The sequence below is a fragment of the Malus domestica genome, chromosome 02 (assembly GCF_042453785.1).
Source record: "Malus domestica chromosome 02, GDT2T_hap1".
NCBI lineage: Eukaryota > Viridiplantae > Streptophyta > Magnoliopsida > Rosales > Rosaceae > Malus > Malus domestica.
The window spans coordinates 36,204,351-36,228,807 of NC_091662.1; the positions used below are offsets into that span (position 1 = coordinate 36,204,351).

The 24,457-nt window shown below is 37.0% G+C and overlaps 4 long non-coding RNA genes across 5 annotated transcripts; 2 read left to right on the forward strand and 2 right to left on the reverse strand.

Annotated features, from left to right (window-relative positions):
- Window positions 1-764: 764 nt before the first annotated feature.
- LOC114823792 (uncharacterized) lies at window positions 765-7,064 on the reverse strand. Its single transcript, XR_003771739.2, has 3 exons — window positions 6,936-7,064; window positions 943-1,016; window positions 765-852 (listed from the first exon to the last, which is right to left on the reverse strand). It is a non-coding gene; the product is annotated as an uncharacterized lncRNA (long non-coding RNA).
- LOC139190643 (uncharacterized) lies at window positions 5,094-5,953 on the reverse strand. Of its 2 annotated transcripts, XR_011574984.1 has the most exons (3): window positions 5,772-5,953; window positions 5,616-5,676; window positions 5,094-5,531 (listed from the first exon to the last, which is right to left on the reverse strand). It is a non-coding gene; the product is annotated as an uncharacterized lncRNA (long non-coding RNA). The 2 variants fall into 2 exon arrangements; XR_011574982.1 differs by having other exon boundaries at window positions 5,616-5,953.
- A 4,915-nt stretch (window positions 7,065-11,979) lies between the features above and the next one.
- LOC139190647 (uncharacterized) lies at window positions 11,980-13,477 on the forward strand. Its single transcript, XR_011574991.1, has 4 exons — window positions 11,980-12,062; window positions 12,221-12,288; window positions 12,609-12,686; window positions 13,442-13,477. It is a non-coding gene; the product is annotated as an uncharacterized lncRNA (long non-coding RNA).
- A 116-nt stretch (window positions 13,478-13,593) lies between these two features.
- LOC139190651 (uncharacterized) lies at window positions 13,594-14,055 on the forward strand. The gene is made up of 2 exons (XR_011574993.1): window positions 13,594-13,714; window positions 13,859-14,055. It is a non-coding gene; the product is annotated as an uncharacterized lncRNA (long non-coding RNA).
- Window positions 14,056-24,457: the final 10,402 nt, after the last annotated feature.

The following is a 24,457-nucleotide window of genomic DNA, read 5'->3' on the forward strand; positions in this document are numbered from 1 at the left end:
TCGGTTATAACCAATAGTAATAGGTATTCATAGGTAAAAAAAAAATTTATTTACTATTAGTGTCGGTTATAACCGACACTAATAGTTTGAATTTTTTTTGAATATAACGGCTAGCTGCAAAGCTAGCCGTTGGGTTTTTTTTTTTTTTTTAATTTAAACATTTCTTTTCTTCTATAAATATGGTGAAGTTCTTTCAATTCTTCACTTCATTTGCAATATTTCCTTCTTCAATATTTTTCAATATTTCCTTCTTCAATATTTCTCAATATTTCCTTCAATATTTCCTTCAATATATTTTCCAATATTTCCTTCATCTATAATATTTGTTTCAAATTTTCAATAATTTCCTTCAATATTTTTTCAATAATTTCCTTCATTTTTTTTCCTATAACTTATATTTCACAAAATTTGTTTCATATTTTTTTTAAATTCCATTTTTTTATAGCTTCTATTTCACAAATTTGATTCATATTTTTTTTAAATTCTATTTTTTTTTTCCTATAACTTCCTAAGCCATTATACAACATTAAACAATATGAAACAACATTTAAGTTGTAGTTTTAATAATAAATTATGTTTGGCCCTATGACCCTTTGGCCCTCGGTTGGAGACGGTTTTTTGTGAAAGGGCTAAAATGAGCCCTCTGGCCCTCGGTTGGAGATGGAGGCAAATATGGCCCTGTACTGTTCATTAAAATATTAATATCTTTGAGGCCCAAATGGCTAAAACAAGCTCTCTGGCCAGCCATCGGTTGGAGATAGCCTAACTTTCTGCCCATGTTTGAGTCCTAGTTGTAAAGCAAGGAAGTGTTCATGTCGCTTGATACTCTCTTGAAGAGACTCCCCATTCCATCTGCAAGAGAGCAATACATCCATCAGAAACTCTTATGAAAGATACATTTTTCATTGCTTGCATGTGAAGATACGAAGAAAAAAGAGGAACCTGGGTGCAAAGTGGAAAGACTCTCCCCAACCATACTCATAAAAGCTTGTAACAAGATCATAGTATTTATTAACCTGAAATCCCAATGAACCAATTTAGTGAAGTAGGACATCCCAAGCTTGAACCGAAATGTCATCAGATTAAATTGACAACAATGAGCCATTAAATCTTTATAATCAAAAGACACTGCAAAGGTCAACTTTCCCATATAGACATAATACAATGTATCTTAATTATCGTAAAAGTTAATTTCTCGTGCAAAATGCAAAATTAACCACATAACTTGCCATTATCTTGAGTCTTATCACATGAATTAGGTGATATTATAAGACAACAAAGAAGCCTATGAGGGTCGTGGGGATGAGGATTTGTGGAAGATTATATATATATATATATATATATATATATCGGGGAGCTTAAGGGGAGGGATCCCCATTTTTTCAAAAAAAATAGGGAGCCTTCTCCTGACCATTGGATGAAATGAGTGGTTGAGATTAAATGGGGATCCTCATCTTTCTTTTTCCTTTTTCTTTTCTGGTTCTCGCCTCTTCCGTGCGACACAGGCGCACATCATCTCCCATGAACAGAGCGCAATACCAGCCAAATCACAGGCCATCGCGAATAACCTTTGAGATTTCAGAGATTTCAGGTATGGGTCTCCTCCTCATTCACTATTTTAGATGATTAATTTGGATTTGGATTGAACAAATGGGGTTTTTTCTGGTTCTCTCCTCTCCCACGAACAGAGAAGCAGTTGTGTTTCGGCGTGCGTTAGTCGATCATACTTAAAACTCACAAAATTCTAATCGAATACCCTCTAATTGAAAAGGAACTCTTCATTAACAACTAAGGAGCCAAGTTTATCCTTTTTAGTAATCATGTGGGTTTTTCTAGTTAAAGTAAATAGAAATTGTGAGAAGAATGGGCAAACATGGAGGCTGGAAGAGTTGACCTCGCAGGTGGGCAGCCTGTGAGAGCAGCTAAGAAGACAAATTGAAATAAATTGAAAAGGAACTCTTTATTAACGATATATGACGTTGTAATAATTGGGATTGTCTTGGAAACCCACTAAAGAAAACTGACCTTGAAGAGGTTTATCGCCTTGGAAAAGCATGTTACTCACATAGACAGTTCACTGAAAATCGAGAGGCAGTGGACGAGATAGAAAATAGAAATTCTGGATGGTTTTTGAGTTCTAATTCAACTTGGTTACAGATTTTTCTTGAATAATTTGAGTTTTGTTCTTCTTTTCAAGTTTTGTTGATGCTTTTTATTATTCTTTTTGGTGTGGATGTCTGATTGTGCTAATGTTCATGTTCAAGTTATGGAAGCTAATGAGATGACTATTGAAGTTTCGGGAACTGATGAAATGCCGATTCAAGTTATGGAAGCTATGGAAGCTAATGAGATGACTATTGAAGTTACGGGAACTAATGAAATGCTTGTTCAAGTTATGGAAGCTAATGAAATGCAAGTTCCAATGGAAAATCAGTCAGAAATTATAGCTGGTATTTGTTTTTTCTATCCTCAAGCAACAGATGAGTTCAAGCCTACCATAGGTCAACGTTTTGAAACATTAGACGAAGTGCTTGAATTTTACAACAACTATGCAAGGGAGGCTGGGTTTAGTGTCCGAATGCATTCAAGTAAGAAAAAATAAGGATGGTGAGATCACGAGAAAGGAGTTTGTGTGCAACAAAGAGGGAAGTAATACAAAAGAATGGATTGTGACGAACAAAAGCGTCGTGGATTAACCAAAGAGGGTTGTAAAGCAAGATTGATAGTTGTGAGATTTAAACTTGGTGGGTATGCAATCACCATATTTGACGAGGGTCATAATCATCCAATGACATCCCCACGAAGACGCCACTTGCTAAAGTCTCATCGCAAGGTTACTAAGTGTCATAAAATATTAGCTGATCAGCTAGACATGGCAAACATACCTCCACACAAACAATTTGACATTCTTGGATTGCAGGTAGGTGGAATTGAATATGTTGGTTGTACATAAGAAGATTTAAATAACTATCGAGGAAAAGTGTGAAACAAGATGAAGGGGCATGATGGAAAAATGTTGCATGATCATTTTTTGCTAAAGCAAGAAAGAAATTCTGAATTCACATTCAAGATTCAAGCAGATGAAGAACACAAGATTACTCAATGTTTTTGGGCCGATGCAAGTTCTAGGCAAGCATACAAGCTTTATGGTGATGTGGTCATTTTTGACACTACATACAATATCAACCGGTATAGTATGATATTTGCCCCATTCATGGGTATAAACAATCATGGTCAAACAATCGTTTTTGCTAGTGCCTTTCTAAGTGACGAGACGACATATTCATTTGTTTGGTTATTTAGAGAATTTTTGAATGCCATGCCTGGTGATGCTCCAAAAATGATTATTACTGATCAAGATCCGGCAATGACAAAAGCCATTCCTTACTGTTTTCCAAACATGTTTCACAGATTCTGTACGTGGCATATTTTGGATAAGTTCTCGAGCAAGCTTCATGCGATGAAATACAGAGATCATTATTTAGATTTCAAAGCATGTATTTGGGAGTCAGAGACTAGAGAGGAGTTTCATGTGAAATGGATGGCCGTTGTTTCAAAAAGTGGATTATGTGGTAATGGTTGGTTGCAATCGATATATAGGATTCGATCTACTTGGGTTCCATCCTATGTGAATCATGTTTTTTTCTGCAAATTGCTCAACTAGTTAGAGAGCTGAGAGTGGACATTCATTTATAAAGAAATGTGTTTCCAAGAACAACTCCTTCCTTGAGTTTATGGTTAAATATAATAGGGCATTGGTACGCCAACGCCATTCTGAGTTGAAGGCAGATCATATTGGTTTGAACGAGAGGCCAAAACTCAAATGCCCTATTAAGATGGATGCGCAAATGGCCAATATTTATACACGTAGCTCTTACCTTGATTTTCAAGAGCAGTTGTGGGAAAGTTACAGCTATAATATTGAGCTTACAAGTGAAAATGATTCTTGCAGCATGTTTAAAGTTTTGCCCATTGATGACGAAAAGGGTAGAGTTCATGAAATTTTGTATGAAAAATCCAGAGATTTTGCATCATGTAGCTGCAAACAATTTGATAGTTCAGGAATCCCATGCAGCCATCTTTTGGCATATTTGCATAAAAGACGTTAATTTCAAATATTGTCGGATGAATACATTTTGAAGAGATGGACTAAATCTGCAAAATCTTCAGTTACGGTTTCTAATGTGGAGATATTTGTCGACAAATCCGTACTTGAAAGGCGTGGAAAATTATTCCAACAATATTCGCATTTGATTGATAAAGTCATTATAAATGATGAGGCAAGTAAACTCTTTTGTGAGGCGATGGATGCTGTGAATTAGAAGATTAAGCCATTGGTTGGTGGTACCAATGAAAATGTGGAACCTTCTGCAACCAAAGGAGATATGGAATGTCGTGCAAAAAGAAAATCGATAGTAGATGATGTTGGTTTTCTTGAACCTGATCCTATTAAGACCAAAGGATCTGGAAAAAGACTTAAAAGGGGAAAAAAGAAAGGAAAATGCAAGAAGAGGGTTAATGGTAACCTTTGTCATGGGTGTGGGCAATATGGAGTTAATCATGACAAAAGAAATTGTCCGGAGCTCCACAATCGGTAAGAATACATACTCCACGTGTTTTTCTATGTATATCGTGCAATTAATATATCAATAGTTGAAATGCGTTTGTTGTCTTTGATGTATAATAGCATTATTATTGTTAATCAACATTTTTATGATTTCTATTTTGGTTAATTGCAGGATGAGCAGCACTCATTGTATATAAGAAGCTGATCTCATTTTTTTGTTCCTAATTTGCATGGTGTTAATGAGGTTCCTCTGTTTTGCATAAGTTTATTCTATGAATTTGGAGGAATTGGCCATGAACTTGTAGGATGAGGAGCACTCATTGTCCATAGGAAGCTGATCTCATTTTTTTGTTCCTAATTTGCATGGTGTTATAATGAGGTTCCTTTGTTTTGCATAAGTTTATTCTATGAATTTGGAGGAATTGGCCATGAACTTGAAGGAATTCACGTATTTTGTATAACTTTATTTAGAAATTTATAGTTCAATGATAAAGAACAATAGCATACCAACTTTGGAGGCAACATGGAAGACATCAAATGGTTTTTTATTTATTTCATGAATATCAATCCAATTCTTTTATAGTGCTTCTCATACACAGTAAAAAACAATAACAATTTACAAAATGCCGATAAATAACTTTTGAGTCAACATGGAAGACATCCGCAACTTCTTTTTCATATTGCTGCTTGTTGCTAATTGCTAAAGCTTGAATTTTGCAACTTCCTTTTCATACTTTGCTTGTTGGTTGCTACTCATCAACTCAGCAACTCGAATAGGAAATTCATGATATGAGTGAGGCTTCCTTTTGTTAACCAATATATGAAAACAAGTCAAGCTTGACCAAGGCTCCTGTGATCTTGAAGTTTAGCTTCCTCTTTGAAATGAATAAATGCCTTCAATTGATCTTCACAATCGTCTTTGAGAGTTTTCTGATAAATTTGAATACGTATAATGCTTCATGACCTAAAACAGAACACCAGTTTGTCCATGGCACAGCTTTACCGTAAAATATATTAAAAAGAAAAAATGTACAGTTCTTCCACTTACCATTCCTGTGAACAATATTGACACAATACCAGACAGACCAAGACCTTCTGCAAGCGTGTAACTAAACAGATGATAGTTCTACGTCAATTTGCATATAAGGAGAAGGCCTTAAAACTAATTTACATAAGATGAAAAACGGCCAAGAAGATCACTCACGAGAAATATGAAAAGAGGACAAACAAACAGCACTCCAAGTTTTGAAGACTGAAAAGATACCAAGACAACCTTGTTATTTCCGGCGTAGTACCAACTAAACAAAGGCCATCAAAGAATGGAAGAAAAGAATCACTCATTTGTCAATATCCAACCCTCAATAGCAAGTCCTTACCAATCGGGGGCTTTCCTTGCAAAATCAAAACCCAAAAGGTTATAAGGTACCAAGTTCATACTCTATTATTTCAATCCATTCAAATCTGTAACCAATTTGAATTAGAACTCAAAAGGTCTTTACCCTAAAACCCGAGAGAAAACCACCAAATTTATGGACCCATTTGAAACCAGAACCATCCTGAATCAGAACGCAATAGGTTTTTGCTTTTAGAATTTGAAAAATATAAACCCCAATTGTTCAACCCAAATTCCAATCACCTAAAATAGTGAATGAGGAGGAGAACCATACCTGAAATCTCAAAGGTTAGAGGCGATGGCCTGTGATTTGGCTGGCGCGAAGCTCTGTTCTTGGGAGATATTTGTGTTGCAAGGGAGAGGAGAGAACCAGAAAAAAAAAACCCCAATTGTTCAATCCAAATCCAAATTAATCATCTAAAATAGTGAATGAGGAGGAGACCCATACCTGAAATCTCTGAAATCTCAAAGGTTATTCGCGATGGCCTGTGATTTGGCTGGTATTGCGCTCTGTTCGTGGGAGATGATGTGCGCCTGTGTCGCACAGAAGAGGCGGGAACCAGAAAAGAAAAAGGAAAAAGAAAGATGGGGATCCTCATTTAATCTCAACCACCCATTTCATCCAATGGTCAGGAGAAGGCTCCCCATTTTTTTGAAAAAATGGGGATCCCTCCCCTTAAGCTCCCCGTGTATATGTATATATATAATAACATATATATATGGTGAATAATATCATCGGGAAACAGAAAATTTTTCCCTGCGGTGATTCTGGTGAATAGTATAACCAACAGAGAAAATCACAATCCCTCGGAGATCAATGATCCCAAACAAGAAAATATAGTTGAAAAAACAGAAAAAAAATTAAGACATTAAATCATAACCAAGAGGGAATAAAGTATGCAGCTTATTAGCACGAGAAGCTTGTATACTGACAATCCTCAGAAGACAAATGGTTGATACAAGAGTCTATCTTACCATGTCAGTGTAGTTGGACTTCCTCGCTTCCTCTTCCCCTCCATAACAGACATGATACTTCTCATACCTGAACCATTATTCAATAAACTGAGATTACAACCACATATGCCATAACATCTGCAAAAACTCGTTACAGAATTTCACACTACATCCCAAAACAATTTCAAGGAACTTTGCATTGCCATGTATGAGAAGAGTACATGTTTGGTTATAATTACATGTAATCATTTCACAAATTGAACAAACTAGCTTTCAAATTCTTGTTGTGTTACTGCACAAACAAAGGATCGGAAATTCAAGCCATGCAACTCAATGAAATGTAAAACGCTTATTGATTTAAATTCTATTCAATATTCTGGCATATTATCATCAAATTCGGTCAACATTCAAGTTAGCAAAATTGAAGATGAGAGCTTTGTAGCCATAATACAACTGCTCCCGAATGAGGACTTCAAAGCCATACTACAAATTTCCTTGAACTGGTTCTTTCCAAGAATTCCGAACTTTTCATCTCCTTTACATACATAATTCATAAGTGAAAATTCTAAACCCGCTGTATATTTTTCATTTTATTTTCACTTAAAGGATAACATCCATTAATATAACAACAACAGATTCTTGCCCTGTGAATGCTATAAAGGCAGGTTAGTCCCCTGAAGAGCCATCCAATCTATTTCTTTCTGCCATCTCTCCCAATCCCACCACAAATGAATCTGCAAAAATATGTCATATCCCATACGTTATTAACTTTCCATTGCCACGATAAACATATCATCTAAAGTTAAAAGTATTACATTACACCTTTTTTTTTAATTGCAAATTATGTGTACTTTCTTCATTTCTTAATTTACTGTTCATCCTCTTATTTCTCTTTTGATTTTACTGTCAACTCATTGAGCTTGAGTCGTAAAACCAACCTCTGTGTAAACTAGTAAACATGGGTACGGTTGTGAACGTCTTACCCTCCAAAAATCCACATTAGCAGAACCGTGCACTCAGCTGCCTTTCTACACTCAACGAGATAAAGTACAACAATGTGTACACAACCTGATCGAAATGAAAGCAGATACAAAGAGTCAATACTTACAGCTGGATGTAACAACATTTTGATAATAGTTCCGCGGGACTGGTCGTTGAATCTGTACCCTTCAAGGAAACATGACCACTGCACCAGTACTTCAAATACCAGTGGAGGCCACAAGCAATTTCAACTGCTGTGGTGCCTTTAATCCTGAAACAGGGCTGCAATAATCATAAAATTACAATTGCAAATGGTTCCTCCTTAATTTCTTAGTCGTTGAGTTTTAAGCTATCAAGCTCTTCAGGTAAATTTATACTTGTATACTTGTAAGATAAACAATATATTCATATTGCCGAAGCAAGCAATTGAGAATATGACAGCTAAGGTGCCAATAGAAAATGAAAACATCTAGTCACAAAACGTTAATCCCATTAGTAACTGGTTTTGATATATCACATCTTCAATGGGACTAACTCTTGAAGAAAATTTATTTAAGCTACTTAAAGCACAAAGTCCCAAACAAATTTCAAGCAATTCTGAATCAATACTTAACAAATTTGCACAATGTTGGGAGCCAATCATTCCCTGTTGTCAAATTGCTATGATTTAGAATGTTAAAATGTTCGAAGATCAAAAGTTCCGTTCCTACAAGTTCTGCAACAAAACCGAAGGCTTTATTTATACTTTATAGGCTGAAACTTTACATGCAAGCACATAAATATATGCCAGAACTTTTTAAGATTATGATTGGCAGATAATAGGCTTAGTATCTGTAATGGAAAGTTTGAACAAACAAGGGATATTGTAGGTGAAGCTTCTGAAAATTTAGTTTCGAAACTGCAATAGAAGAAAAAAGTAACTTGGCAAGACATAGCTCAACATACTGTATCTCAGGATCATGTCGGCTTGACAGGTTGCAATTGTTTAGCACAAAGCAACTGTGTCCACCACAAGCATCCTGATATTGAATTTGAAAAGTTAGCTTGATGAATTACAATGAAATTAATGTTTGACTAAAGTATAAGAGATAATTACAGGGAATGCCAAGCAAAAACGAAGAATGTTTTCGCCAATCACGTATCTGTCACTTCGATCATGAATGATATATCTTAAAGTTTCATATTTTCCTATCTTTTCCTATCTTTTCTCAACAAGCAAACATATCATACAACCATATAGTGATATGCATCTCATAAACGGAATAATGCATACACTGATCCACATCTGTTCCTCTGAGATTATGTTGGACCCTACTTCCTATTTTTCTTTTCCTGCCCAATTGAAGTGCTAAAAGTGCTTTATGAAGAACCGAAAGTGTTTCTAACTACGTTAAGTGGAAAAACTTAAAGGCACTTCTGGTAGTAGAAGCACTTTCCGGAGAAGCAGGCGTTATGTGCAACTTCATAAAAACATTCATAGTTATCCATAGGACCTTGAGGGAGTTTGCAATTAGTATTTATATAGATGGTTATTCGTGTTAACGATGAAAGCATCTGGTTTAGGTTTGTCCTCAAAATTTATGCTTAGTTGTAATAATGCTTTTGCTTAGTCGTTCAAATAAAAGTGGAACATTTTTTTTGTACATGTATCATTTTATATTTGTTTAAGGTCTGAACTTATGCTTATTAACTTGGTTATTGGTAAGGCTCTTCTAGAGGCAGTGTTGGCGTGTAGATGATGAGGAATTAGGCGATGAGGAGGAAATGACGACGGCAGGGGACCAAAAGGTGTTATAGAAGAAGAAAGAAGTCTGATACACCAAGCAACTCCATCTGAAAGTGGAAGAATCCAAAGGTAAACCCCTTCGAACTCTTCGATTATGGTGTTCTTTAGTCGATTACAAGACTATAACTTGAAAAACTAACACATGCATATAATTTTTTGTGAAGGAACTGCGGTCCAGTGGCTGGATAGAAGAAAAGGGCAGCGCATTCTCTCTTTCACAGTAGCTTCGTGTTCCTCTCCCCCCAAACCTAATGGCTTTGGCCCAATTCGGAGCCTGCTCGAATCGGAACCTCTTGGAGATTCGGAGCTCCAGGTGAGATAATTTTCCCCAAATTGTATTCAATCTATGTTGCTTCATTTCATTTTCCATTTTAATTTGGAATTGTTGATATTTTAGGCGGGTATCGCATGTATACCCAGAACAATTTTTGTTTTGGATTGAGGTCAAATTGTCCAGCTTTATTAGCTATTTGGTCGCTTGTGTATTTGTAATATGAATAATATGAATTAGGTTTTTCTGTTAGTGTTCGATTGGTCAAGAAAGGATGCTTCGTTTTTGTTATCATGCATATTTACGTTGTAAACATCTGAAAAACTGCTTAATTAAAGTGAGATTTTCAGTTTTTTAGCTCGGTTTCAGGTCTTGAGCTTTGAATTTGTTTACATGTATCCCAGCTGAAGCTATCTACGTCATAGTTTGAAGTATTTGTATTGGTAACTGTGTTTTTGTTCCGCAATCTGAGATTACCAATGTGTTTTCGTTGCGCAATCTGAGTTGCCCCAACATCTTTTGTATGCAATTTGGTGTAGACAAGTGGTTTTTGATGTTTTGGTGGGTATTGGAAAAAAATATGAAATTGATTTGCGCTCAATGCATGGTTAATCTTAAAATACGGTTTATTAAATTGGTTTGATGATATATAGGTGGTAGCAAATTAGTGATGTCAACTCCTACAAGGAAGATGTTGATGAGGGACTTCAAGAGGCTGCAACAAGACCCGCCTGCAAGGATTAGCGGGGCACCTCAGGATAACATTATAATGCTGTTGACAAGGTTAGTTATTTTTGAGGCTCTGTTTCTGCAAACGTGAACTCTTAACATGGAAACCTTATTTTATGTGAATTTTAATAGTTATATATCAAACTCCTCTGCACTAAACTATGTGAACAATTATAATTAGAACTTGGATGAAATGGGTTCCATCCAGCAAAACTCCTGCCCTATTAAAAAATTTAAAACACTCAAAGAAAATTTGATAATGTCTCATAGTTTAGGCCATTTATCCAAGTCAGAATGAGAAACACAGATGTTTTCTTTATCTTACGCTATATGTTTGGCTGTAAATCGTACGGAGTAAATCTCTTGGTGTCATTCTAAATAGACTGGAAATATGTCTCATGCAAAATTTACGTTGATGTTTATCAATGGAAATAAGTTTTGAAGTGATTACCTTTCTTTATAAAAGTTGTCTTCACAAAGAAACCTATATTATGGTTTCACTTTTACTTGCTTTCGCACGGGGGGAGGTGTCTGGGCATGTAATTGGCGTGTCATTACATTCTAAATTTTTTTATCCTTATCTTCTATATTAATGTCACCATTCTCACCCGAAGGTTGCCTCTTCCAAGTTGGTATGTGATGATCTCCAATCCCTTCTGTGTGATTTCTCCGATTTGTATCTCAGATGGTTCCTAAGGGAGGGCAGATTTGTGGGTTTTTGGTTTTTAGGGTTTTATGTCTTGGAAATTTTCTTTATTTTTTGGGTATAAATCTCAGGATTTTGGGGTTTTTACAGTGGTGGGTTTATGGAAATTCAAATTCTTGCATTCACAAATCCATGTAAAACCCTTCAATTTTGTTTTGTTTTAACTTTTGAGGTATGATTTTCTAGAAATTAACAGTTGGAATCAACTTTGGTAATCTTGATTTTGGTTTGGTTTAGATAGGGTGTAGATGAGTCCACCTGCTATGGTGAAGATGGAAGATGCTCAATTGTACTCAATTTTACTTTTTTGTTATTGTGAATTTAATACATATGTAGTTGCCCTGTTTGGCTTTGGGGTTTTGATTTGGTGTTTGTTTGGGTTCCATTCGGGAATTACCATTAATAGATAGCATTCAATCAAGATGCATAACTCATACCCACATTTTTTTCATATTCCTTTTTCTGCCATCTCTTATTTAGAATTGTGTAATTGGTTGGCTCAAAGATGGTTTACGAGGCAGGGCTCTATATTCATCTTCGGATTGGTCCATATATTTGTTCAGAATGGAATTTTGGTGCCTCTGTCGTCTTACTCCTCCTTTCTCTTTCTTTGGAATCCTACCGTCATGCATGCAAGGCTCTGGCCCTTTCAATTGAAACCAACACGGGTTTCAGGTGCCTAACACAACCTCTCACTACTCACTCACATCAGTTGGTTTTTGTAATTTGAACTTTTCTTTTTGATAAATTTGTATGCTTTCTGGATTTTTTATGGCAGTTTTGGACTTTTTCTTTTCTTAATTCGTGTGCTTCTTTGGGTTTTTTTATGGAAGTTTTGAGGAAGAGCAAGAAAAAGAAAGAGCCAGTATTAGAAGGTCTTCCCAAAGAGTACTACAATGATGTGAGTGCCTTTATCCTTTAACTTGGCCCAATGGGTGCTCAAATTTCATGTTTTTTTGTGATTATATGAGTAAATTTTTGTATTTTGTTTTTGGGTTTTGCCAAATTCAATGGTGATATTTATGGGTTTGGTATTGATTTTCAGTTAACAACGACTTTGGGGAAATTGATTGAGTATGCATTCAATGTAACTTTTCATGCAGTTACATACTGATGAAATAGAATTCAATTTTTTCATTCCCTTCTTTTTTTAAATGCAGTTACATTCATATGATGATTTACAGCATATATTCATCTTTTAGTTTCCAATTCTTCATGCAGTCTAAGCCATGAAGGATTTGATACAACCACAATTGATAACAATGTGTGTCGGCACCAACGGTTTTGGACAAGGAACAAGTAAGTATCATTTTGCTTCATTGTTCCATAGTATTATGTAGAGATTGCTTTAATATCTTGGCTTCTTGGCTGTCTGTGGGGTGTCCAAGATAGGATTTAGGAGATTTGGTTTAGGGTTTGCAGAGAGAGATAGGGGGTGTCCGAGAGAAATGTGGGAGGATTTAGATGAGGGATTTCAGGGATTTGTTAAGGGTTTCTTTTCTGCGATTTGCAGACAGAGAGATGGGACAAGGGTGAGAGAGAGATGGGAGGATTTTCTGCAAGGGTAAAGGGAGCGGGTAAGGGAGGTATGGGTATGGTAGGGGATGGAAAAGCATTTCGTTTTCCATTTGCTTCCTGAAACCCGAGGGATTTCTGCGATTGCAGAGAAAGAGAGATGGGGGTGTCCGTTAGGTGCCCTTTAATTGTCACTTTTGTGATTTGTCCACCCTTGATTATTGCACTCAATGGTGCGAAATGTAGGCATATTTTCTCTATTATATAGCAATCGTATGATGTCAATGCTAGATTCTCTTGGCAGTGTTCTCCCAAATAAGCAACTTAGTAGTGAGTTTAACGTGCTGATATATGATATACAAATAAATGCAAATAATCAGGTATTAACTTTTTCTGTTGGTTTTAGCCCCAGGAGCTGTGTTCAAGGGGCTTTGCCTTTTAGTTTGAGTCTATAAGCCCTAGTTTCATGAATGGGATGCAGGTAATGTTATATGCTTGCGAACACTTGATTAAAATTCTCTAATTTCCTATATTTCTAGGTGCTGGACAAATTTATAGCATGTTTTTAAAAGCAGAAAGGTTGTGTCCCACCCACCTTTTCTTCTCAATTTCTGATTATCCTAATTAGGGTTTTCTTAATTAATTATGCTTAAATATTGATCAGTTCTAAATTCAATTGCTATTGGTGTTTAGAATTATTGAAGAGCCAAAAAAGCAGCGGTTGTGGATCCAGTTAAACTTCAGAAGGTTCTGAAAGCAGCCCAAGAACATGGCATCGGTATCAAGATCATCCTCACCACTCGCCACCACTGGTATATTTAGACTTCCTCATCCAATTAACCATTCAATCCCTCATATTCATGCTGATATATATACATATATTTGTTTTGGGTATTTTAGTACTTTCCAGAAATGGATTTATGGGGATTTATATCGTTGTTGGGTACATGTTGCAGATTCATATTCAAGGAAAAATGATCCCCGCTCTTGAGGTCTCTTTCTTGCGTCGATTGATCGTCTTGCTAGGGTTTCGAGTGTTGCAATTAGATCTTGAAATTGTATATTACGATTTTATTAGCATGGTGGTCCTCACAAATCACCATCGATGTAGCACCTCATTAATCGTATTCAATGTTGTGAAAAGAAGCACTAATTAAGGGAGTAATATTTAAGGTTGGAGATAAATGATTCGCTGTAGCTGATAGCTCTGGATGTATAATTATACATAAAAATGAGCTCCGCTGGTAAATCCTATTAGTTGAGGTAATGAACATATTTTTACTTATACAACTGCATGCTCTCATGGATTTCCCCGAAAGATTGGATTTTCAGTTTTTGGGAATGTTAACAATTTAGTATTTTGATCTTTTCTTGAAAGGATATGAAATTGGAAATCCAAAATATCAATTTTTTGTTTAAATTATTTGACTTTTGGTTCAAAATTTTGAATGCAAGAGATCTGTTGGTCCATTTTTGGCCTTTTTTTTATAATTTTTTTTATTATATTTTATTGTTGGCAGTGAATTTATAAATGTATGAAAACAGTGGATGCTAAATTTAGGGGGATTTTGCTCAAGTGAAGATATTTTTGTATGGATATTTAGTATTAGTGCGATTTCTGCTTCTTGAATTGGGGCAAATAGCATTTTGATTGGGAGATCACTTCTCCCAAGCAAGTTGAGATCCAATTGAAATTGGAGTTATCGCAGTTGAACGTTATGTGGATTATCTCAGAGTTTAGTGTTGCATGGATTGTCTCGGTTTTGAAACTCAAATTTAAGGTATGAGGGGTTTCAAACTGGGGCTTAAATTGGGTTAGGGTTTAGTTCAATTTTAATTTCATTCTCTGGTTTTAGTTTCTAATGAATGAAGAGAATCGTTCTCAATGACTACTAGAATGGCATCCTGTATAGCTGCCATTGCATGTAAAATTTCACGCTTATTGGTGGTCAATTGTAGATATATGTGACCATCGTCTTTTCAGTTGATAAAAAATCTTGTGTAACTTCTGAAAATTTATGGTAACCATTGAGCAGTGGGATTTGTTCTTGGCCATCATATTTCAAATCAAAATTGGTTTTGTCATGAATAATTCAAATGATCAGTTCCTTTATTTCAGAGCAATATTTGTTCTTTATCGGTTTATGTAGATTGGGTAGCGTTCAATGGTTGATAGATTGATGCCTAGAATCCTACTATTAATTTTGGGCTACAGGATTTGACCATTATTTACAGAAGAGATGTTGTTTTGAGATTAAGAGACCTTAGGAAACTATCATACAAGACTATACTTACAATTGAATATCGTTTTGGAGTTCATAAGAGGAATGTGTTTATGGAAGTCAATATCTTCTTTTTTCATTTGGTGGTTTTCTCACTAGGAAATGCTGAAGTTCTATCATATATTTTTTGTTAATTGAGTTTTGTTTTTCACACTAATTGTACAACTCTGTTCCATCATGATTCAATCTGCCTCGCAGAACTTTCTGCGCCTCCTTCAAAACTCCTATGGTGAGTTTCAAAATATACCCCCAATTGTATATTCTCTCTCTGTCTGCGCTTTTGAAAGGTTCCAATTTCTTGCGTTCTTAAGCTTATGCCTCTGAAAGCAACTTAATTTTGTGTTTAATTTATGAATTCTGAATTTTGTCTTTAATTTGGGTTTTGTGGGTTTAGAATTTAGAATTTGTAAGTAATTAACCTTAATTTTGTCTGTTATTAATGGGTTTGAGTAAATTTCAACCTTGTCTTTGTTCTTAATATTTTTGAGTTCCATATGTTAAATACCAGGTTTTTTCATTTAGCATCTTAAGAATTTTATGAATTACAGCTTCTACAGTATTTTCCAAGTAGGTGGAAACAGGCACAAGGGAAAACTTTGTCTGCGTATCCATATATTTTATTTCCTTCTGTATTACTTGCATTTTACAGTGAGCTAAAGGTAAACCCTTGCTGGCTTTGATTGTGAATTTCGATGTTATATTTAGTTTCATAACATTACTCTATTGTGTACTTTCTGTCAACAGATAGATCCTACTGAGAGACAGATTTTACTCACAGACCTGCCTCTTAATCCTTCGAAGAACCATGAAAAAATGGTTTGTTTTTTGTTTAGGTAATCATTCTGTACCATAATAAATATTGTGAATTGTGGCATTGTTGGCTCATGATTTGGTGGTGTTTGACATTTCAGGTTGAGACCATGTTTTAGAAATACAATTTTGTTGGGGTCTTCATTCAAATTCAAGCTGTAGTAACGTTGTATGCTAAAGGTGCTTATAGAGATGATTAAAGGTTAAATGCTTATGATGTTGTTTTTACCCCTCCAACTTCGTTTGTTTCTCCCTTTTTTTTTCTTTCTTCGTGTTATTTGTACAAACAAGTATGTCTTTTCTTATTGTTGCACTTTCAAATTCTTGGAAAACACTGATTGGGAGATTCTACATATTTTATATAAATAGATTCTACATATCTACACTCAATACTTACACGATAAGTGAACCATATCTATTGACATTAAGATCCGCATGGATCGAGAAAGCAACAATGCAGCGTAACACCTTTAGAACAAATGGAACAAGAAAACAATCCAAACAACTAATACCATAATCTAACATATACTAAAAACAGTTCTACATGGAAAATTTAGTTCATAATCCGTACAAACATAATATACATAATACATTAGTGCAACTATAACTCCTAAAGCAAGAAACTACGAAAACTTGTACAACATAATCATATAATACCATCTTATAACATAGATCAAAGATTTTACATCTCAGTTGTTCGGATAAACATTTTACCAAACTACAAATATTGCCGTTGCAGGTTAATTCATTCCCAGTTGGTTCCCGCCGCAACGCGTGAGCTTATTTTCTAGTTTATTTTCTATTTCTCATATGATAATATAACTTTCTTTATTGACAAAAAAAATTACCTAACTTCTAATTTCATGGAAGCGATACTATGGGAGGAATGAATACAGGCTCTTGGCAACCGTCGAGATTGAACATTGAATATTTGCATAATATCCAATTGTTCTGGTGAAGCATTTGCCGACATTTTAATGTAGTCTAAACTAGAAGGGAGAGAATTCGTACTTAGGTGTAGAAAGGGTGAAAACTTATCTAGCCAACTTGGCTATGCCAGGTATACGGCAAGTACTCATTCTTATGTGGCATGTGCATATATTCTACATTTCACAAACAAGTCTTTAGATCCATCAACTTGAAATTTACTAGTTCTACTTGTTTCAGCTGTAGGTAGGCATGTAAACGCTGAACCCAACCCGTTAAGCTAACGGGTCGTCCAAATCCAACCCGTTAATCTAATAAGTCATCCATTTCACCCGTTGATAAAAGTTGGCTTCCTAGACTAAATTGGAACTATATTTCCATGACATGTCAAGGCCAATGTGGTACTTAACAAGGTGCAAACACAATTATGCCACAAAACACAATGGATGCATGCAATGTTAATTGTTTCTATTCATTTGCCTCAATAGAAAGAAAAAACTGGATAAAGAAGTGAAATTTCCATTAGGTTTGATACCAAATGAACAATACAAGTAAGCATTAATCTTGCACTATCCATCCTAATTATTAAACATCACATAAAATATCTTTAAAGGAACAAGTGAAAATACATACCATGCTTAATCAAGACTAATATTGTTGGAGCATTGTCCCGAGCTTTCGTTAAGGCTCATGTCAAAAATTTCTTCAGTGAGTTCTTATAAGTCAGCACCCTCTTTCCCTCTTTCTCTAAAGCTAAACATAAAAGGAAAAAAGGAAAACAATTATAATCTATTATATAAGGAAAAAAAAATACAAAGTAATATAAATTTTACCTCCTTTGCCAAAAAGCCAATCTCTGTTAGCAAGGCTTGAACGGTTTTAGGCAACAAAGAACTTCGATATTGATCAAGCACCCTACCACTAATACTAAATGCTGATTTTAAGGCAACAGTCGAGATGAGAATTGTTTAACACATCAGAAGTCATACGAGAAAGTACGAGATAACGAAATTGCTCTAGTTTGCACTATGAAAGAATACCCAACTCTTGTTTTCTATTTGAGTCTGTTTTCTTCAAGATATAGATTTAATTTAGTTTTTTCAATTGAAGTTGACCCATCTTGGTAAATATTATAATTCCTACATATAAAAACAAAATAGAAACAGACATCAATGAACAATATAAAGATGCATATAAAAAGTATAAAAACTGGAATAACAAATATAAATACTACCTCAAAAAGTTTGTCTCCAACTTTTATTTGAGTAGGAGTTTGATTGACTGCATTGGATACAAGAAGATGAGAGAACTTGTCCATGTAACGACCAAAGAGTGCAAACAATGTGCCACTAACATCCTTTAACTCTCTGGACTCCTTACCATAAAGCTTGTTATAACCCCTCCTTACCATAAAGCTTGTTATAACCCTACTTTACAAATTGCAATTTATAGCGAGGATCAAGAATCACTGCAACGGCAATGATCAAACTATACTCTGACCAATACGTTTCAAACTTCAAATTATATAACTCCCTATCCGTCTCATGAAATCATCATAATCTTCCATAACATCTTGAATACAATAATGGACTTTGAACACTTCTGGGAAGAACATCTTGAATACATTATATAAGACTAGTACCCACGTTCATTTCTGCAAGCTAATGAAGTAATTAGCTACAATTTGACTAAGACAGACCGACAAAGTATAAAATATATACTCTGAGACAACATCAGATAAGCCTTCTCCGAATGTAAAGAATCATTAGATGCAAAAGATGGATGATAAAGCTTATGTGTGGGTGTATTATACACCGTGTATATGTAACAACCTGTCCCGAATAATGTTACGGATTTTGGAACGGAAGAGTATTTTAGTAATTTCAGTGGGGTTGAAAGATATTCTTGAAATGGGTTGTTTGTGATTGGTCTTAATTAGTGTGCATGGGGGGGGGGGCCACCCACCCTCTCTTCTTCTTTGGCTGCCCCGTGGTCTTCCTCCCTTTTCACAACTCTCGAACCCATTTCCTCTTCTCACTCTCGCTCTCTGGAAGGCAAGTTAGCAAACACTAGCACCACCTTCGCCGAAGTGGCAAACACCACCACCACCACCAATGTTGGCTAGCCACGAGCACTCCATGACCTCCTCTCCCTCACTTTATACCTATTTTTCTCTTCCTTCTTCCACAGCAAGCACCGAGAGGGTGCGATGGCAAACTTCGGCGAGTCCTACCTTTTCCGACTAGGTAAGGCTTGAAAAACCATCGACCCTTTTTCCTTTTCAATGTCTTGTAAGTTTTAAAGACTATAGGTTGGTTTTGTGGACTTTTGTGACAGAAAACACCTTGGATGAGCTTTTCCTATATTCTGACGAGAACCCGTGGGTTTCAGATCATTTTCCGGCCAACTCTGGCCACCACACATCTTGAAATTGGTACGAATCTCTTCCTTGTTCCTTGGGCTTCATTTTGGTATAATGCATGATAGGTTTTAGTTAGGTTTTTGGGTTGAACGGAGCTGGGATAGCTCCGGGCTTCTTCTTCCTCGAAACGGCCAACTCAACCTGGAAATGAGTCAAACCCGACCCGTAAAGCCTAAGCTGGCCCAACTCGTTGGGCCATAGAACCGACCCAACCTTGTGGCTCAAACCCTAGGGCCATGCAACCCAGGCCCAACCTTGCAGCCCAGAACCAAGCCTAACCACCTCAGGCCCAAACCCAAGTGGGAACCGGCCCAACTCAGAATTTGATCCGACTTGGATCTAACCCGACCCGGTCGGATCCTAGATTTCCTGGCTAGTGCGTCAGCATCTACCTTGGCCGGCGCGTAGAGCACACGCGCCTCCATCGGAGGTACTCCACGGCGGCGTCGACGACTTTTTCCCCAACCCAACTCGGTGCGTGGCTGTGTGTAGGAGTACCCGAGGTCCCTCTTATGTTTTTCGACGTCTTGAATCCGTTTCCGACGTCCGTTTCCCCAAATTCAACCATTTTAGTATAGTTTTATTAATTGGTACCTTTATGTGCTTAGGTGCAATTGTTCATGGCGTCTATGTCCTCTCTAGTTTGCACGACTCTTTGACGATGAAGTATCTGTGAATGAACCCCTTCTAAAATGCATGATTTTATTATTAGAAATGCATACATGAAAATCATGATTTTATGGATACGCTTTATGAAACGTTTATGAGTAAATTGGTTTCACGCTTTATGAATTATCATGCTTTATCGACTTTATGTTCTTTGTGGTATATATGATTGATGATTATATACATACTTATGAACGATGTTTTATGATATGACGTCTTAGCTACTGAACTCTGTTTAAGATAGACATATATATATTAGGAATATTATGTTCATGTTTTTATGTGCTTATTTAGTGGTTACTCATACGATCTGCCTACGGGTGAATGATACTTATATATTGGCTTCAGTCGGGTGTTTGGCTGGTTGCTTCGGTCGGAAGATACTTATATTGGCTTCAACCGGGCGTTTGGTTGGTGTCTTCAGCCATAAGATACTTATATATTGGCTTCGGCTGGGCATGTGTAGGTGGCTTCGGCCGGGCGTGTGTAGGTGGCTTCGGCCGGAAGATATTTATATATGGCTTCGGCTAGGAGATGTAGTGCCTACAGACAAATGATACTTATATATGGCTTTGGTCGGGTGACGAAGGGCCTTCGAGAGAATGAAGATTTATATATATATATATATATATATATATATGTATATGTATATATACATATATATATGTATATATGCCTTTATGATGTTACTAAGCACACTATATATAATATATGTTTTACGAAGGTTTTATGGCATGCTAGGGTTTTTGGAAAACCTATTACATATTATACTTAAGTTTTCATAAACTTTGGGGGTTAGTACGTTGTTGAATAACTGTTCCAGTATTACTTATATACCAACTTGGTCCACTCATGTTTTGTTTTGCGCCCCCTCAGGACGTAGAATCGAGGTGTATAATCCAGTGTCAAGGAACTCCCGCATCGGTAGCTTTGAGTCCTCTCGGTGTAAGATCCATTCCTTTGTTCGTACATTTTATATTATTCCTTATCAAATGTTCTGGATTAATTGTATGCTCTGAACACGTTCCACAATTGCATATTCATTATAGTTAAATTTACGAGTTTTATTTATGTTCGTTCTTTCTTCATTGTTCTCATGCATGTTAGTATGGCTTCGTCACCTTCGAGTGTCGGCTAGCACGTGCCAAACCCAGTGTTTGAAGGTTATCGGGGTCGAACGCGTCAGTATAGATATATGAGCTCTGAAAACATATTGAAAACAATATACAGCTCTATGATTATGGCTCTGGTAATGCAGATGGAGATAAATGTCTACAAAATTTACTAGCTAATATATACACACACAACAAATTTGTGGGGTCTTATAATATGATACCAATGGGACTTTGAAAAACTACTATGAATACTCGTATAAATTATCTCTACAAGTGCTGAGCCACACCTAAACTGGAGCAGCTTCTTCATTAGCTCTATATTTACAGTCCTATTGCTCTAACCTAAGTTAACCAAGTAGCATAAACAATCCAATTAACGAGAATGCAGATGACAATAAATGCATTTTCAGAGAATGTAGAAGATAAGCCTCCATATCCTCCCCTAATACATTCACATGTAGCCTATATCATTGAAACCCAGTTAACCAAATAGCATAAACAATCCAATTAACGAGAAAAAAACACAAAATATGCCGATTAAGTCACGTAATTTAATGATCATCAAGAAATTGAGTAAGGAAATTGAGAGAAACTGAGAGAGCAGCACAAACAAAACTCTAGAAACCCCAAAATCTCCAATCCAATCACACATAGAAAGCACCATTTGCACAACAAAAGCATAATCGCAATCGAAATTATCAAACACAAATCAACTAATTCCAAATTAATTCGAAGCTCATCTGAAGAGTACCACCTAAAACCAAGCTCAAGCAAAAACTGAGAAAAATAGATGAAGATATAATCTGCTGAAACAAAAAGTAATCGCAATGGAAAAAGAGGTGGAAGGGAATCAGAACTTATCGGAGAGAGGGTCGTAGAATTCAGTAAAACCTTGATTTTTTAGGAAGAAGATGAGGGAGATAACGGCAACCTAGAAGCAAGTAGAACATAGAGGAATGTGCAACGCGAGACAGAGAGCAAGATTTTCTATTACAACTATGAAATTACACAAAAGCCCTCTCTAATGGATGTTTACAGGTTTCACGGGTTGACCCAAAATGATCCATTATTTAACGGATGATTAACGGGTTGACCTATTAACAATCCAACCCGTTAAGCACTCACCTAAATACTAATTTTAATGGGTCGGGTCGGGTCGGGTCAGGTTAACGGGTCGAGTTTAAAAATAGGGTAAAGTACAAAAAACTACCTCAACTATTGGTGTCACGACACTTTCATACCTCATCTTTTTAAAATGACAATGTCATACCTCATCTTACGAATTTGTGTCAATGTCGTACCTCCGTTAGTTTTTCAGTTAATTTTTCTGTTAAGTGCTGACGTGGCTAGATAGGGGCCACTCACTAATCCAACTGGATTAAAATATAATATTTTAATAATTAAAAATTAAAAAATTAATTTTTTTTATTAAATCTTTCTCTCCTCTCTCTCTCTCTCTCTCTCTATCCTTCATCTCTCTCGCCTCTCTCTCTTCTCTGCATCCCCAAAACCCCTTCCCACCCAACCCCGACCCCTTCCCACCCATCCCCCCAACCTTCCTCCACCACCCTCTCTCTCTCGCCTCTCTCTCTTCTCTTTCTCTCTGGACACCCACCTGCATCCCCAAAACCTTCCCACCGTCCCCCCAACCTTCATCCCCCTCATCCTTTCTTCCCCCTGCTCCCACCGAGTCAACGGATTGTCGGATTTGGGTGTGGTCCAAACGATTCGGGGAAGACAGAGAAGACGGAAGCAGGGTGGGATCTGGGTTGGGTGGTCTAGTTTTGAGTTTGGAGCGGGGTGGGATCTGGGTTGGGTGGTTCTGGTTTTGAGTTTGGGGAAGACGGAGCGAGGGGAACAAAGGGTGAGGGGGAGGAAGGTTGGGGGGGGACGGGTGGGAAAAGTTTGAGGGATGTAGATGGGTGTCCAGAGAGAGAGAAGAGAGAGAGGAGAGAGAGAGGGTGGTGGAGGAAGGTTAGGGGGGACCGGTGGGAAAGGGCCGAGGGACGGGTAGGCAATCAAACAACCTAACCCTTAATATGGGGCGTTGTTTTGAAGCCGACTGCCCAACACCCCCTTCTCTGCCGACAGCAACAAAGGGACCATTGCCTAGGTCTCTCTCATTCTCCTCGCCACTATGCACTGCCCTTCCTAAGCCGTCGCAACTTCCTTCTCCAAAGGATCGCTGCTTCTCTAAGCCAATGCACCATGGGTTAGAGACAAGCGGGAAAGAAACTCCGAGGGAAGCCGGAGAAATCGTCGCTGTTAATGGCTACTCCGGCGTCCACCATATTGCCTCTCCTTGCATCGTCGATCAAATCCATGACCCCGAGAAGGCACTTCTAAACTCAGCAATCAAAACAACGCTAAAGGGGTTCAGCCGTGTGGAGCTGACGTCGTCCATCACTCCCTGTCGTCGTCTTCATCCAACAGTCCCCAGAAGCCTGATACCCCTTTCAACCCTTCCTTAACTACTTATTAGATTTTGATTAAGGGGTTGGTCATTGGTGGATACAAACGATTGGGGTTCGAATCTTTGATGGTTGAGTTGTTTTTACTTGGACGGTGGGGAGGAAGACGATCTGGGCTCGCTCTAGCGGCGACATGATGATCTGGGTTTGGAATCGATAAGATAGCTGTGGCTAAGGTTTGGGTTACTAAAATGAAATGTAGATATGAACGCTTGGCTAGGGTCTGAGATGGGGTGAATGAGATAATACAGCTGGATGGAGGTTAGCGAGAGAGAGGATGATGGCTGGATGAAGGTTCGGGAGAGATAAAGAGCGGTGTTTTCTATGGAGTGTTACGAGGAGGCTGTGGGGATGCAGAGAAAAAAGAGGCGAGAGAGATGGGGGAGTGAGAGAGAGGAGAGAGAGATTTAATAAAAAAAATTAATTTTTTAATTTTTAATTATTAAAATATTATATTTTAATCCAGTTGGTTAGTGAGTGGCCCCCTATCTAGCTACGTCAGCACTTAACAGAAAAATTGACGGAGGTACGACATTGACACAAATTCGTAAGATGAGGTATGACAATGTCATTTTAAAAATATGAGGTATGAAAGTATCGTGACACCAATAGTTGAGGTAGTTTTTTGTACTTTACCCTTAAAAATATCAAGTCTAGCTGTAGGCCACCATATCGAAGGGGTGTGCTGAGCCTAACAAATCCCCTTGGCATTTCTCTTAATTTTTTTTTTAACAAACAATATTATCTAAGGGTGTGCTAAGTTTCACAATAGGTTAACAATAATTTGGTTCAAATTCGCCTTTAGCGATAATCGAACATAAAACCTCACACTTACAAGTGAAGATGATAATTAAGCCCAGGA